The 7,484-nt window shown below is 34.6% G+C and overlaps 1 non-coding gene across 1 annotated transcript; it reads left to right on the top strand.

Moving 5' to 3' along the window:
- The first annotated feature begins 1,676 nt into the window (after positions 1-1,676).
- LOC128283010 (small nucleolar RNA R71) lies at positions 1,677-1,783 on the top strand. Its single transcript, XR_008273355.1, has one exon. It is a non-coding gene; the product is annotated as a small nucleolar RNA R71 (small nucleolar RNA).
- The last annotated feature ends 5,701 nt before the right edge of the window (positions 1,784-7,484 follow it).

Here is a 7,484-nt window from a genome sequence, read left to right as displayed (position 1 = left end):
CAATTGTGTCAGGAAATTGCATAGACTTAAAAACATTAAATGCTACCTGATCATCTTGAACACGCATCGTAAGCTCGCCCTTCTTCACATCTATAAAGGTCCTTCCGGTTGCTAAGAACGGTCTTCCTAGGATAATTGATACTTCTTTGTCTGCTTCAAAGTCTAGGATAACAAAATCAACAGGAAAGATAAATTTATCTACACGTACCAATACGTTCTCGATTTTTCCTTCTAGATGTGCTAAGGATCGATTTGCTAGTTGAAGTTTAACCGTAGTAGGTCTAACTTCACCTATCCCCAACTTTCTAAATATTGACATAGGCATCAAGTTAATACTCGCACCTAAGTCACATAATGCCTTACCATAATATGTTGCTCCAATGTTGCAAGGTATGGTAAAACATCCAGGATCCTTCAGCTTTGGGGGTAGTTTGTCTTAAAGATATGCGTTGCATTCCTTCGTCAAAGCTACCATCTCAAATTGTCCAAGTCTTCATTTTTTGGACAGGATATCCTTCATAAACTTGACGTAATTCAGCATTTGTTCAAGTGCTTCAACCAACGGGATGTTCATATGAAGTTGCTTGAGTACGTCTAGGAATTTCTTGAATTGGATTTCCTTCTTCTGTTTCTGAAGTCTTTGAAAGTAGGGTGGTGGAGGTTTCTTTACTAGAACTGGTTGATTCGTTATCTGAGGCAATTTTTCATCTAGCGGAGTCGTTAGTTGATCAGAATTAGCTGGTTCTGGAATTACCCTGTCGGGTTTTGTAGATTCTGATTCTTGTGTAACTGGAATTTCAACTCTCGGTTGAACTTCCTCTGAGTCTTGAGCATCAGTTGGCTTCTTTTCAGCTTCGATAGTGTTGGGCTCTACTGTCTTTCCGCTCCTCAATGTCAATGCTTTACAATTTTCTTTCCCCAAATTTCTTGGATTCTCCGTATCACTAGGTAAAGCACCTTGTGGTCAGTTCCTGAGTTCAATAGCAAGCTGGCCCATTTGGTTTTCCAAATTCTTCAATGTAGCTGCTTGGCTTTGAATTAAGGCATCATTCTTTGCCATGTATGCATTCAATAAACTCTCTAAGCTATTGGATGATTCAGCTTGAGCTGGTTTCTGAACTTGTTGGGAAAAACTAGGCGGCTGAGTTGGTCTAGGTTGGGCGTAGTTGTTACTAGTTTCAGCCCCTTGGTTACTCCAGGAAAAATTCAGGTGGTTTCGCCACGATGGGTTGTAGAAGTTGGATTACAGTCCTTGCCTTCCTCGATTTTGGTTCTGGTTACCCATGTAATATATGGATTCGGGGTTGGATGGACATTCTTTGAACAAATGTCCTTCCCCACAATAAACACAGGCTATACTCTCAAATTGGTGAGGTGGTTGGGCTGCAAAACTATTAGACCCATTAGTGGTAAGATTCTTAAGCATTGAGGAAATTGAAGATACCTAAGATGTAAGTGAAGTGAGAGTGTCCACTTCATGTATTCCAGCAACTCGTCTTCCTGACGCGGCTCGATTGGTCGGCCATTGATAATTGTTACTGGCGATCCTCTCGATCATTTCGTAAGCCTCATTATAAGACTTAGAAAGGAGAGCACCGTTACCAGAAGCATCCACTACCATCATCGTGTAAGCATTGAGACCATTATAAAATGTCTCAAGTTGGATGCAATGTGGGATTCCGTGGTGAGGGCATTTCCGTAATAGCTCTTTGTATCATTCCCATGCCTCATACAAGGATTCATCATCCATTTGTTGGAAAGCAGTGATCTCGTTCCTCAACTTAGCATTCTTACTAGGCAGGAAATACTTCATGAGAAATCTTTCGGCTAACTTTTGCCATGTAGAAATTGAGTTTGGTGGCAATGAATTCAACCAGGCCAGAGCTCTGTCCCTTAGTGAGTACAGGAACAACTTCAATCGTAATGCATCTTCGAAAACTCCAACTAATTTGAAAGAGTCGCTCGCCTCCATAAATAGTCTTAAATGAAGATTAGGATCTTCTGTAGGCATTCCACTGAATTGGCCCACTGTCTGAAGCATCTGAAACATGACTGGCTTCAGCTCAAATTGTTGTGCCTCGATTTCGGGTCTCCTAATACCCGGATTAAGATCATTAAATACTAGCACAACATATTTTCTTAAGGCTCTATCCCTATTGTCAGCAATAAGGATAGGATTTTGAGGAAGGTTTGCTCCATTTCCTTGATTCATAAACTCAAAATTCATTCCTTCAGTCCTTCTCCAGTTTGCTTGTCTTCTTCGCTGTCGAAAGGTTCGTTCTATCTCAGGGTCTACAGGGAGTAAGTCAATAATCTGGTCAATACTCATAAACACCTTAAATTATCAAAGAAAAATTAATTAAGTTAAAAATTAAATAGAAAAATAAACTAAAATGTATGACTAACAAATTCACAAATAATGACTTTTTTTAAAACAGTCCCCGGCAACGGCGCAAAAAACATGGGACGACGGAAAAATGTGCAAGTGTACACAATAGCAACAAGTAATAAAGTGACAAGTAAATGTCGAGTTATTGTACCCACAGGGACTGTAAAAAGAATTATTTATGAAAGTATTTGTAAAACACTTTGGTGAGGTAAAAATAATTTGGTTTTAGAAGATGGGAAAAAACTATTTAAAAACTTAAGTAAATGATCTAAATAAAATAAAAGAGTTCTAGTGCACGATTTCAAATAAGATTTAATCAATGTGACATACTTGTGTTGGATTAATTATTTTTCTTTAACTTAGAATTACTAAACTCATATTTATATTGTTACGAAAAAATTCACAGCAACCTGGTAATTTGCTAACTTATAAACAAATTTACATACCAAAAATCCATTCATCTCTTGACATATCCCTATGTTAATTCAACTGACTAAACAGATTCTAGCAAGCAAACATGCTATTGCACATACATACTCATTAAATTGAACCAATCTCTTGCATATCCCTATGTCAATTCAAACGATTAATTAAATCTAATAAGCATATAAAAGACTTTGTGAAGTAACAAGATACCCCTACCTTGAAACAATTTAATCACAATAATCTTGCAAGTTATGCAAGGCAATAATATCGCCAGATACATTGCTAATTTACCCTTCAGCTACCTTAGAAGAATAAACATGCACTGATTAAGTATTGTGTCAACTAATTACAATTGCAATCCGTTTAAATAATTAATTCATTAGTTACCTCACAGTCGTAACCCAAGAATAACTTAGGCATGGTTTTACTTAATCAAGCATCTTACCGAGGCTTATAACAGCATAAACATCATTTTAACAATTTAAGCAGACAGAATATAATCAACCCAACACAAACATAATTTAAGTTTAATTGATTAAAATAACCATTTCAATATCATAAATGTTCATAACCATGTTCGTCAAAACAAAAACAAAATTTAAAGAGATATGGAACAAGAAGCAAATCTGGTGTTTCTCCGTGGCTTGACTAGTTGCTCCACTCTTCGTTCTTCGTTGGCCTCAGCTATCAAAGTGGCTTATGAACACCTAAATTGCTGCTCCAAATGGCTAATGAGAGCCTCTTTCCCAAGAGAAGAAATTGGAACTTGAACAAGAGGGAATGAAATGGAAGAAATGAGATGAAAGTGAGAGAGGGAATGAGAGAATGATGTGAAGTGAGGGATGCTTTAAATGATCAGCAAGGGGTGGCTTTTATAGCTGATTGTGGCTGTTAAAAATATCAAATTCAAGCAGCCAAAGAGCCCTCCCTTGGCCGGCCACACACATGGAAAAGTTGAGAGTTTCAACTTTGCTATTTTAAGCTTGGGGCAAATCTACAAAGCCATAATTTAAGGTGGGGTTTGAATGCAATTTAGAAGTCTTTTGAGGGTATTTTTGCAAGCATATTTAATCAGCTAAAATGCTGATTTGGGTCAGCATATGGACGGTTCTGGGCTGCCCATTTAGTGGCTGGTTTGGTTCACTCAATCTGGCTCGACCAGTGCGGTTCAACTGGACCCTTTCTCTATAATTAATTAAAAATAATTTATTTAACCCAAAGTAAATGGGGAATAAATTAAAATTAATTAAATTATGAATTAATACACATTTCTGGACCGTCTTAGGCTGGAAATTAACGTGCCTTGATACTTCAAATTGCTTCTTGGTTTTGTGCTTTTAGCAGTGCCAGCCGAGCCAATTTTTGCCCTTTGCGCGAATTTGTCGAAAATAGTCAAAATTAGTCAAAGTTAAGTGTAAAATTAAATAAATTCACCATGTTCATATTTTTAACATGACTTAATTATTTTATAATATTTAATTAATTTTCAACAAGAATTTAACCGGATTTGCATGAATTTAAGAAAAATTGGGTATGAAAAAGTATATAAATTTTTATGTTTCCAGCATGCCATCTATATCTAGTGGATCCACCATGCAATGTTTCCAATAAAACCAATCATACAGGGCATAAAACTGAGATTTAAGCACTTAATTCATGATATAAAAATTTAATTTAAATCTTGTCACTTAGAAATTTTAGTACCAACATAGATAAACACAATAAGTGTCTTTGTCCATGGATCTAAAACCAATCATTAAACCATCATCAAGTTCTCTAATATACCATAATCCATTCTCCAATTATTATTAAATACAATCCAAATGAATCATACCAAACACACAATTCACAATTTCCATAAATCATTTACAGATATACTTATATAAAATTAAAATCAATTTTAGTTATCTAAACCATTTGACATATAATTGAATCACTAGAAACACAATTAAAAACCTCAATTTAGAACGTAAATAGGCATGTTTACAATTTGCCTTTAAAAACCATCCACCTTTAAACTTTGCTTCTCAAGCCAAAGTGTATCAAGTAGTTGTGTTTGGACCTCAATTCTGCTTAACAATGGCCCCTCACTGTTGTGGAGTTTAAACAAAGATAAAATACATATTACAAAGCTATCATTAACAACAAGAAAATTTTAAAAATCATGAATTACATGAATCCAAAATGCCTCTCCAATCTACCTTATAGAAAACTCAATGTATAGTTGAGACACAAATTTTAGCCCCTTAATGGCCTTCTCTGCACCAAAAACCATTTCTAAACATCATTTCTAATCTATCAACACAAAACCTAAGTATCAATTTTATCAAACAAACCATTTCATAATTTTTTGGAAAATCAACTCATGTTCTTAGTTCAAAATAGATTTGTCAAAATTGATCAATCAAAAGAGTTTAATCTTTTGTTTTCTTATCAAAAACCTCTTAATAGACATGATTTGAGCTTAGATATCCACATAAACTTGAATTCCAACCCAAAACTAGGAATTCACCATTGATGAATTTCATGTTCAAGAGAGAAGAGATTAAGATTTGAAAAACCATTTTAATCGATTTAAATTGAAAATAATGATTAAAAACTAACTTTAAAATGAATTTAGAGTTGATAAATTACCTTCAATTGATCTAGAATCATCAATATTAAAGACTGGATCAATATCTTTGAAGAACTCGGATGAATTTTTTCCCAACTTTAAAAATCTTTTTTAGAGAATTTTGAGAGAATTTGGAGAAAATAAAAGATGAGATCTAATCTTTGATATGTAGACTTCGAAAATGAAAAATAAAAACGAGAGAAAACACTTAGAAATTGAGTGAAAATTGTGTGTAAAGTGAGGGGCTTGCAATGTTTTTGAGCTAAGGAACCTCCATTTGATTTTCAAAAATTGGGGAAATTGCCATCAGACTACTCCCACAATTTCCTTATTTTACAAAGCAATCTTTTCCCTCCAAAATTTTGAAAATATGGGTAATTTTCCATAAAACCACTCAAACATTTCCCTTGTTTTGCGACATGGTCCTATTTAATTAAAACATTAAATTCTCTCAATTAAACCCATTTTAATATATTTTTCAATTCTAATTTGACCCAAAATATTTATTTTACCCAACAATTTTTTAAAGTATATAATTAATTCTTCTAAAAATATTTTAATTTTCTGGAATATTATTTCCCAATTTTTTAAATGATATTAAGATAACTAAATTAAGAGAAAAATTACTCATAACCTCGATTAACTCCTAATTTTTCACTCCAAATTCGGTAAACTTACCCAAAACTACTAGACCTATTTTTAGGTCCTTACAAAAACATTTTTGACTTCACTATCAGACATTTGCAAAACCGAAAAGCTATGACTTACTTCTTGTTCGGAAGTCGATACATTACTATTTACTTCATTAGAGTCAATATAATCAGATTCTACAAACATTCCTTAAATCTATAAGAAAAATAGGGGTTAGATCGGATCAATTATTATCACACTCTCATAGGTTTATATGACATGCAATTTCTAGAATTTAACATGCTACGTTCAGTCTGAGAATTGACATTCCTTGGTTTCCTCCCCATCTCAGATTTGGGTGGTCTCTCCATCCGGGATTGTATGTATTAGAATAGGGATTTCAACCCTTATTTTTGATATTTTTCACATCCTTGGTGGGATTGTTAATGTAGTGGAAGAGTGGTTTGTCTCCTCTATAGATAGATGCTGCATTCTTCTCAGCTTTTATTCGGTTGATTTTGTCCACTAGTTATTGGTATTTGTGATCCTCCTAGACAGCCTTTACTGTAAATGGTCTTTGCCTTAATGTATATCGTTCAGTAGACCATTGGCAAGAGTTCATTGCCATAATTTTTATTAATTCGTACACATCCTCGTACGTTCTGTTCATTAAGGCTCCTCCTGCCTCTCCATCTAATCTTGACCTCGAATGCACATCCAACCCATTGTAAAAAGTTTGCAGTCGTAACCACTCAGGTATTCTGTGGTGTGGGCATTTTTGAATCAGTGTTTTAAAATGCTCTGACACTTCATGCAAGCTTCCCTCTTTTAACTACTTGAACAATGATATTTCCCTTTTTAGCTGAACTATCTTGCTAATGGGGAAGAACTTTTGTAGGAATTTCCCTGTGAGTTCGTTCAATGTCGTGATTGATCCTACTACCTATGGATCTAGCCAAGAAAAGACGTTATCAATTAATGAAAATGGGATTAACCGAAGTCTAATCGTGTCATCAATAACCCCATTGTATTTGAAGGTATTGTAAAGCTGAAGGAACCATTTTGAATGCTGACTCGGATCTTCCGTCATCATTCCTTAAAATTGCAAATTATTTTGAATCATCTAGATCATAGCTGGTTTAATTTCAAAATTATTGGACATGATGGATGGCTCGTTATACTCCCTTGAACCATATCAAGATTTGGTAGCGCATAATCTCTCATAGTCCTCTCGTTATGTGCCATATTTATATTTGCAGGTAGTTGTGGTGGTGGTGGTGGATCTTCTAGATTATTATAATTAGCCTTGTCAAATAGTGGATTTTGCATTTGATGTTGCTGTTGTTGTTACCGTTGACGATTTCTAGGTATTATTCTTTCTAGATCTGTAACTGACTTTATAGGTGTTCCCTTATGACAAGTCAT

Source organism: Gossypium arboreum, chromosome 10 (assembly GCF_025698485.1).
Source record: "Gossypium arboreum isolate Shixiya-1 chromosome 10, ASM2569848v2, whole genome shotgun sequence".
Classification (NCBI taxonomy): Eukaryota; Viridiplantae; Streptophyta; class Magnoliopsida; order Malvales; family Malvaceae; genus Gossypium; species Gossypium arboreum.
This window is presented reverse-complemented; position numbering and strand designations above follow the sequence as displayed.